Source organism: Balaenoptera borealis (assembly GCF_965194805.1).
Source record: "Balaenoptera borealis genome assembly, chromosome: 1".
Taxonomy (NCBI): domain Eukaryota; kingdom Metazoa; phylum Chordata; class Mammalia; order Artiodactyla; family Balaenopteridae; genus Balaenoptera; species Balaenoptera borealis.
The window spans coordinates 133,540,979-133,551,260 of NC_138860.1; positions in this window are offsets into that span (position 1 = coordinate 133,540,979).

Consider the following 10,282-nt stretch of genomic DNA (forward strand, 5'->3'; position numbering starts at 1 on the left):
GTTTTCTATTGCTGCTGAAACAAACTATCACAAATGTCATGGCTTAAACACAAATTTATTATCTTATAGTTCTGTAGGTTAGAAGTCTGATATGGTCTCAACTGGGCTAAAATCACAGTGCCAACACAACTGTGCTCTCTTTTGGAGGCTCTAAAGGAAAATCCATTTTCTTGCCTTTTCCATTGTCTAGAAACCTCCTGCATTCCTTGGCTTGTGGTCCACTTTCTCTGTCTTCAAAGGCAGCAATGTTATATCTCTCTGACTACTTCTATCTCCCATTGTCAAATCACTTTCTGACCACGCACAGCCTCTTCCCATCTCAAGGTCCCTTAACATTAATCACAATGTCAAATTCCCCTTTGCCAGGTAAGGTAACATATTCACAAGTTCAGGGCATTAAGAAATGGACATCTTTTAGGTGTGTGAAAGTGGGCACAGCTGGGGGGGGCGGAATTATTCTGCCTACCATACTTCCCATTCATTTTTAACCTTGGCATTCTAACATACAGTTAGTGGAATGGTAATTGGCAATTAGGTTTAGAGGGTAATTTCAAACATATCAAAATTAAATTTATGCATTTTCTTTGATTCCATGTAACTCCACATCTATGAAATCTATGCCACAGAAATACACATTTATTCACTCAAAAATCCTTATCAAAAGTATATTATACCCCAAGTTTTTTTCTAGTTCCTAGGAATAAAGAGAAAGTCCTTGGTCTCAAGCCACTAGCAGAAGAAAGCAAAAAAATAAATAAATATGCATTATGCTAAATGGTGATAGATGCTGGTTTTGGTTGATCAGACCGAAATCTTTAGAGTTTTTCTTAATTCCTCTCTTTTCCATACATGTGTATCTAATTCATCAGCAAATCTTACTGATTCTATCTTCAAAATATGTAAGAATTCAACCACTTTATTGTGCACAAATATGCATCTACAAAAATGTTTCCCAGGGTAAATCAAGACATTATTACTAGATGAAGAGAGATCAAGTAATGGGTAGGAAACAAAGAAACAAATATCTACTCTGATATCTTATATATCTAACATGTATCTAACACAAAATCTAGCCAAGTAATCAGCAGTTATAACAACACACTGACATATCATGAAGGCTTCACAGCTATCTACCAAATTTTTATTATTGCATAAATATTTTTAAACCCTACCTGAAAATACATTCTACTATGGTGATATCTATTGGATAGAACATTAAGTGGGTAATAAAAAGCAGTATATGGCCATGTATGAACCAATATAAGTAAAAGCTAGAGTGTTAATGTAGCATTAAGATGGCACCAAAGTAAAATCTCAGATTTCCTGGAACGTAGTTGGTGGGTCAGGGGCTATTGTATGCAGATCCATGTCATAACCTCTTCTGTTCAAACAACATAATATTGAAAGTCATAAGAGTGCATAGTCCAGTAAATATGAATTAAATCAAGTTAATCATATCAAGTGTGCCGTTAAACATTTCTGTGTTCAGACTTCCCTGGTGGTGCAGTGGTGAAGAATCCGCCTGCCAATGCAGGGGACACAGGTTCGAGACCTGGTCGGGGAAGATCCCACATGCCGCGGAGCAACTAAGCCCGTATGCCACAACTACTGAGCCTGCACTCTAGAGCCCAAGAGCCACAACTACTGAGCCTGTGTGCTACAACTACTGAAGCCCACGTGCCTAGAGCCCGTGCTCCATAACAAGAGAAGCCACCACAAGGAGAAGCCCTCGCACCGCAATGAAGAGTAGCCCCAGCTCGCCACAACTAGAGAAAGCACAGCAGCGAAGACCCAACACAGCCAAAAATAAAGAAAGAAAGAAATTTATTTTAAAAAAAACATTTCTGTGTTTAAAATTGTGCTGTGAATACAGGTCAGAACCACAAGCCACCATTTAGCCTCTGCTAATATGATTTTCTGCCTGAGTGCTTGCTGCTATGATTCAAAACAGTACGTGTCATGAGGTAAAAGCAGGCTCGAATCTTTGGTCTATATTCCAAAAGAAAGTGTGTTGACTCTCCCTCAAAAGAACATCTTACTTGAAGACTAATGAGAAGAGTTAAAAAAAAAAAAAAGAAGCTCTAAAAAAAATAAAAATAAAAAAAGTCCTTGAATTTGTTTAATGACTAAACTATTATTATTCGGTCTTGTTTGACTGTTTTCCTTTGCTTCTGCACTTTCTCACTTCTCTGATTAAACTTATTCTTTGGCTAAAGTTTTTCTACCGACAAAAGTGGGGGAAAGACCATAGGGTCCTGCTGTGTTTCAGAACTGTACTTTATTTTAGTATAAGAGCCCAGGTAATTAATATCCTTAGTTGACAATTCAAATGGGCTTGAGAGTACAAAATGTGTGGAATCTGTATTCTTGATCTTCCGTAATACCCGGATATAATAAGGATTAAGTAGTGGCTACAGGGCACACCCGGGGCTTATAACAATTACTTGGATAGAAGATGAACTTTCGCTTGACTCAGTAGCTGAGAGTTGTTTACTGTAATTTACTTATTTTATTCAAACCCTGTTTTGGCTGCCAATTTTTTGGTGTAAAATTATTTTTCTTTAATGACAATATTGCCAAGTGGATGCATTCAGAAATTTTATTGACCAACACAATTTGAGCTTAAGAGACAGTTTAAAAAATAGCACAAAGCTAATGTACAGAATTTAAATGATTAAAGTAGTTGGATGAGGACCAAAATTTCCAAAGGGATTCCATATTGATTTCATTTTACTTAAAGCACATTTCAGAGCAAACAGGCATTGAAAGCAAATATATCTGCTGGATGGTAATTGCAGTTTTCTGCAGAGGTCATTGCTAGGCCCTCAGAGTCAACTGTTTATTTCATCCTAGAATGAAATAAAGTGGAATCCAAGGGCCCAGGGAGCACCACCTTTGAAAGAGGGCTCTCTTTTATTACCCTCCTTCAAGCATCTTCTGTCTTCTCAGAAACTCCCATGCCCCTTCCTGAGGCTTTCCTTCCTCATGGGCATCTGGAGCATTGATATTGCCCAGAACCCTTACTCCTTGCTTAACAGAATAAAACATCTGATAAACTATTTCCAACAAAATACTAGTGACAACTATATTAGCTTCATCCTCCTTTTTGACAGAACCAATTCCACTTTTAACCCACATGACAGCATACCCAACCTCCAGCCTAATCCTGGATCCCTCCTCCTAAAATCCGTGCATTCCTACGGTTAACCCTCTCATGTCACCAACGGGTCTTGAATTTTTGTTCCCAAGAGTTCTTCAGTATCACCTCCCATGACTGAGGTGTTCCTCATGTAGGACTTAGGTTTATTTCCTTGTGTTCTGCAAAAAGAAAAATAGGAAAAGAAAAAAAACCAGACAAATCATTTGTGTCATAGCCTTTTGTGAAGACCTGGAGATAATGGACGAGGTTGTATAGCAGCAACACACACAACCAGTTCAATATTATGTCCCCCAGGAATTCCCTGGTGGTCCAATGGTTAGGACTCCGCACTTTCACTGCCGAGGATGCTAGTTCCATCCCTGGTCCTGGAACTAAGATCCCCGCAAGCAACTCAGGGGGCCAAAAAAAAAAAAAAAATTAGTCCACCAACTTTAAGAGAAGCATCCTCTACTGTTGCTCAGCTCCCTCTTTCCCTATTCAAACACCAGCATTTCAAAAATACCTCCTCTGGTTTCCTTTTTTATATCCAAAGATTCATCCATATGCTATGATTAAACGTAGGTCATTTTGTCTGAATCTAATTTTTCTTCCCATCTCCCAGTCTCTAAAGGCAAGGGAGTCGAATGGAGATTTATTTAGCTAATGAAAAGAACTGCGGGGCTTCCCTGGTGGCGCAGTGGTTGAGAATCCGCCTGCCAATGCAGGGGACACGGGTTCGAGCCCTGGTCTGGGAGGATCCCACATGCTGCAGAGCAACTGGGCCCGTGAGCCACAACTACTGAGCCTGCGCGTCTGGAGCCTGTGCTCCGCAACAAGAGAGGCCGCGATAGTGAGAGGCCTACGCACCGCGATGAGGAGTGGCCCCCGCTCTTCGCAACTAGAGAAAGCCCTCGCACAGAAACGAAGCACAGAAACGAAGACCCAACACAGCCAAAAATAAATTAATTAATTAATTTAAAAAAGAAAAACAATCTGTATAAAAAAAAAAATTAAAAAATAAAAAGAACTGCGTCACACCCTCTACCTTGTAGAATGGGCTAGGGTTCATTTTTATTTTAAACAACTATTATTTCATTCTATAACACTATACAGCCTTTCTTACTGGGTTAAGTGTTTCTCCACGTAATGCATTAAAACGATCTCTTTGGATCTCTCTTCCCAAAAGACTATGAGCTTTTCAAAGTCAGGAATCAAGTCTAATTGTTTTGTTTTTACTGTTTATTACAAAAAATAGTCTCAGGAACTCCTGGTACTCATTACCCAGCTTCATCAATTATCAATTTATGGCCAGTCTGGCTGTTTATACCTTGCCTCCTCGCTCTCTCCAACATATAATTTTGAAGAAAATCCCAAATACCATAAAATTTAATCTGTAAAAATTTTTGTATGGATCCCTTAAAGATAAAGACTCTTTTAAAAGCACGTAACCATAATAGCACTATCACAAAATATTAAAAGCAACTGTTCTATTTAATCACGATTTGTTTTCTAAGCCTCCCTTCTATTACGCAGCACCTGGCACACGGAATTGCCCAACCACTGTCTCCTGAACTACTAAACTTTCACGAATCTTCATTTTGAAAAGGCAGTATTCAATCTCTCCTCTCCTCCCGACAAATTCTTCAAGCTGCTCAAAACTCAGTTCAATATTACCTTATTTTTTTCAAAAATTATTTAACCTTTTAAGTAGATAATACATTTATATGATTCAAAATTAAATAAATAAATATATATATAATAACCTTCTCTGTGAAAACTTCCCTAATTCTCCCAAACACAGTTAATCACTTCCTCTTGAAGGCTTTCATAATACACCATCCATCCCTTTAATATGAATCTAAATATTATTTATTATAAATATTCATTTAGTTGTCTGTGTTCCCAAATTTAGTCATCCCTTCAAGGCAGTAATTGAGCCTTGCTTATATCACAGTAACCTCAACATCCAGAGTACCTGGTCATAAGAGGAATTTTCTAAGTATTTGATGAAAAGAAGGAAGAAGAGAGGGAGTACACAAGAAGCTGGGGCTCAGTTATGCTGCCTGTAGTAGGAAGTCTACTGGAGCAATCCCATTGTCCCACATAAGTCCCACTCCACTCTGACGTAAACGTATATGGACAGAGATGCTTGTTTCTTTTAGATATTTTCTATCTCTAGCATCTAGAATAGTGCCTAATAAAAGTTTAATACGTATTTATTGAAATGAATGAAAAAAGGCCTTTGCCCTACACAAAAGACTGATGAGTTGATGTGCATTCTTAAGTTAAAATGTTTACTACATTAACATTTTTTAATGACTACCTGCTGTCACAAACTTTTTTGATAAATTAAGCATTTCTACAAGCATGTGTCACTTGTTTTCAAACCAGGATATCTTCCTCTCAGAAGAAGTATATACTATTTATTGCCTTAAAGGAATGCCTAACTAATAACCAGTGACCTCCTAGGAATTTTACTTCAGTGTAAAAGCCACCAATGTAATCAGTGCCTTCAGGTGCCAAATCCAAAGGCATAGATATTTCTGATCTTTATGCAAACAGCGACTCAACAAACAGAATTTTTTTTTTTTTTTTTTTTTTTTTTTGTAGCACCCGGGCTCAAGAGTTATGTCTTGTGGGCTCCAGAGCACAGGCCCAGCAGCTGTGGTGCACAGGCCTAGCTGCTCCGCAGCATGTGGGATCTTCCCAGACCAGGGCTCGAACCCACGTCCCCTGCATTGGCAGGCGGATTCTTAACCACTGTGCCACCAGGGAAGTCCCAAAAGCATTATTTAAAGTTTTATTTATAATAGCCCCAAACTGTAAACAACCCAACAAATAAATAGATAAATAAATTGATGTATTTCTTTACAATTGAATGCTCCTCAGCAATAAAAAAGAATAACTATTGATACACACTAAAATGTGAGTTAGTTTCAAAATAATTATGCCAAGCAAAAGAAGCCAAACAGAAAGTACACCTGTCCACTTATATAAAAGTCTAAAAAATGCAAAGTAAACTGTAGTGACAGAAAACAGACCAGCAGTTATTTGGGGAAGGGGAAAAGAAAAGAGGAAAGGGGAGGAATTACAAAGGAACACAGGAAATTTGAGGGAGTGATAGGTACGTTCGTTATGTTAATTGCAGTGACAGTTTTATAGGTGTCAAAACAGGTCAAAATGTACCAAATTGTACACTCGAGATATATATGGTTTATTGTAAGTTCAATTATACCTCAATAGAGCCATTAAAACAATATATCTCTTTAGGGACAGGGGCCAAATATTAATCATATTTGTATCCCTGAGTTCTGGATGCTGCTCTAGGACATCAGAAGTACACAACAGCACAACAAGAAGTAGCAATTGGTAAATGAGATAAGAATAGGATAGTGTCCAACGCCTGCAGTCATGTAGGTTGACTTTGGACAAGTAAATTCATTATATCTTAGTTTCTGCAAGTTATTGCATAATATTTATGCTGAAGCCTGCATCATAGGAATATTTTTGGTTTTTAATAAATGTTTATAAAGGACTTAAATCATAAGTATCAATGTAATTCTTTGGGTGAAACTTTAATACATTATTTTCTGTAGTTAGCTTCAAATGTCCACTGCCTTTTGACACACTCTTTATTTAGAGCAAAAGGAATAAAAAACAATAGTCTGTCATTTACAAAGTAAGAAAAGAAAGAAGAGAAGCAAAATTATTTTATCTATTTTATCTTCAATTAAAGCACAATAGAAAGTAAAGTGTTTAAGCCCCATTAAAAATATTTGGCAATAGATACAATACTGAACAATTCTGTCACCTTACAGCATAAAAAGAAATAACTATGAAATATAATATATCCATTTAATCTGGGTTAAAAATTTATAATAAAAATGTAGATTATCAATATGCTGAAATTCAGTCTTTGGCACCTCCATCTTAAAAAATCACCTCACTCTATAAGTCTATCTATATCTACTGTTATTGTTGAATCTGAATATAGAATAATAATACTACCAGTAGTTGGACAGAAAATCTCTGCCAAGGCATTCATCACCCAATAGGAAAATGAAAAAGAGAGAAAGTTGGTAAAAAAAGAAATACAAATGACTCTTAAATATATGAAAGATGTTCACTAAATGCAAGTTAAAACTATAATGAGATATCATTTTTCATCCATCAGATTGGCAAAGATCAAATATTGATAAATTCCTGTATTGACAAATGTTGGGGAAGGAAGCAGTTTTATTCTTTGCTGGTGGGAGTGCAAATTGACACACAACATCCATGGAAGACAATTGGGCAATATCTCTCAAAATTAAAAAGCACATATCATTTAGCCCAGTTAACATATAGCCTGCTGAGTGTAGTACTTCAAATTGATGTTCACTGGGAATAAATGCCAGTCATGCAAATGTCCCTTTTCTTAATATAATATTTTCTATTAATGTAATTATATGAATATGAGAGATCATCTAATATAAAATTTAAACTATGGTATAGATTACTGAGATTAAAGTTTCCACATTTTTTTTTTCTCATTTAGTCTAAAAATTTTCATCAAATGTGTCCAATGCTTTTTTCTTAAATGACCTAGCAATCCTATCTGAAAAACAGAGACAATACATAGCCATGACTACACAATATTGGACCCAAAATGTCTTATTTATGTTTATTCCTTATCTTATTTATGCACAGGCACAACACATCTGAGGATTTCATTACAGGTGTGTTAAATTAATATGGAGGCTAAGAAACAGTAAAGAACTGATACTAATGGCAAGGAAATTTTAATCTCATGACATCAGTGATTTTACATAGGGGTAAGAGGGGTCTCTTTTTGATTCAGAGTCCAAGCAGTATTTGTCAAAGCAAACTTAAAATAAACCCACCCAAAACACAGCAGATGGAGCAGAAAACTGTAACATCAGGAAGTCATTTTTTATATATAATGCAAATAAATAGTCAGCCAGTGGTTTGCTGAACATCTTAGAAGTAAACATATCCTTTTATAAAATGCTATTAATAAAGGCTTGATACTTAGACTGCATTTTGAGTAGTGCGTAATCAAAGAATGGCTTTGTAATGAGAGCCCTAAAGGAGGAAACTGACACATATTATGTGGGACAAGACCTACATGAGACATACAGAACAAAATAAAGATAGGACCAGAATGGAAACTATTTCTCTGCTACAATAGATATGAAGACACTAGATTCTTAGCAAAGGGAATTGGGGATTATTTCTCAAACCATTGGGAAACCTTTAAAGTCTGTTATACATAAATATGTGAGGTAAAACATTTCCTATTACAAAATTTGGGTTTATTTATTCCCAACAACTCATTTTATTATCCTTATCATGTACCCAGTTGGAGATATCAAAGTAGTGCAATACTTCTGTCTATGGAGTTGCAATCTGGGAATAGCCTGCCTTGAAGAATTCTCTTGTAATGAAGCCTATTTCAATCTTGAAAGGCAACACGTTATACTAATTTAGATTTTTCCTAAGTGTATTCTTTGAAAAATTAGACATAACTGATGCTCCTTCGTTTGCGGGGTAAAGGGTGAAGGGTGAAAAGAGAAGATGTAGTGTGATTTCCATGGTTTGAAAATGCTTACTATTAGACCTCTCTTGGAAATCAATAAAACACATTTGCTTATTAAAGATGAAAAATTGTTGCAGTAAAGAAACCTCTTTAGGACTTCCTTGGTGGCGCAGTGGTTAAGAATCCGTCTGCCAATGCAGGGGACACGGGTTCAATCCCTGGTCCAGGAAGATCCCACATGCCTCGGAGCAGCTAAGCCCCTGTGCCACAACTACTGAGCCTGCGATCTAGAGCCCGTGAGCCACAACTACTGAAGCCCGCGCGCCTAGAGCCCATGCTCCGCAACAAGAGAAGCCACTGCAATGAGACGCTCACACAACGCAACAAAGAGTAGCCCCTGCTCGCTGCAACTAGAGAAAGCCGGCGCGCAGCAATGAGGACCCAACGCAGCCAAAAATAAATAAATAAGTAATAATTAAAAAAAAAAAAAAGAAACCTCTTTAACTTTATTTCTCAAATTAACTTGATCAAGGAAAGCTTTTCTCACATAATATTAAATAACACATTGAAGATGTAACATTTCACAGAACAAGCTTTGGAAGAATACACTACTTTGTGATAATTAGAGATAAGGAGCAAGGTGCCTAGATTGTAACCAGATCCATATACAGAAACTATTTTCTCCCACCCCAAATTATAAACCTATTAAAGACATAGACTGCTGGTTTACTAACTAAAATCCAAGAACAGGAGTATAATTTGAAACATCTTGACTAGAATGACTTCTTGGGGAGTCTATCTTCAAGAGTTTAGTCAGGGAGCAACACTGCGGAATTACATTGCTAAACAAATGGAAGGAATATGGAAGGATGTAATGGCTCATAAAAAGGGAACGAGTCATGAGACATCTATGTGGTTTAAGAAAACACAATCTCACTAAAAAGGCTTTAGAGGGAAAGAAGTTGTTCAAAACCCCAACAGGAAGTTTCCTGAGATAAGAAAAGGTATAAAAGTCAAGAATCATGGGTAGGGGATCACTGGAGAAATTAATTCCATTTTACCAATATAGATTGAGAAACTGATCTTATGTCCAAATTTACACCTGTTATCTCAGCATAACAACTAGTAGTATCCACTTTTACTCTTAAAAAGTGTTTCAATTTGGATAATAAATTATATGGGACCTCCTACCTATTAAACACCTACCATGTGCCACGTGTACTAAGCAGTAACAAAAATTTTTTTTGATATGGTATGTGCCTTGCCATCAAAAAAGTGAACAATCTCATTATAGAGGCAAGAATAGTATGTCTGAAACAATCTGAAAACAATGAAAGGTTTTCTAGTGTAAGGTTAATATCTAGTACAGCAAATAAATTGCAGAAGACAGCAGCCAGGGGAGAGGGTAGAATGCACCCGAAGTGCTGGGGAAGATAGATGGATAAGCTGATACCTAGAACCCAGACTTGAATCACTGTGTCCTTGAGTGGGACAAGGGTGCAGACATGACTGACTGACACTAGCCAGGACCTTCAGGCTACCTCTCCTGCTGCCAGGGAACTAAGACTACATTCCTCGATGGAGTCTCCATTTTTGAAACCACT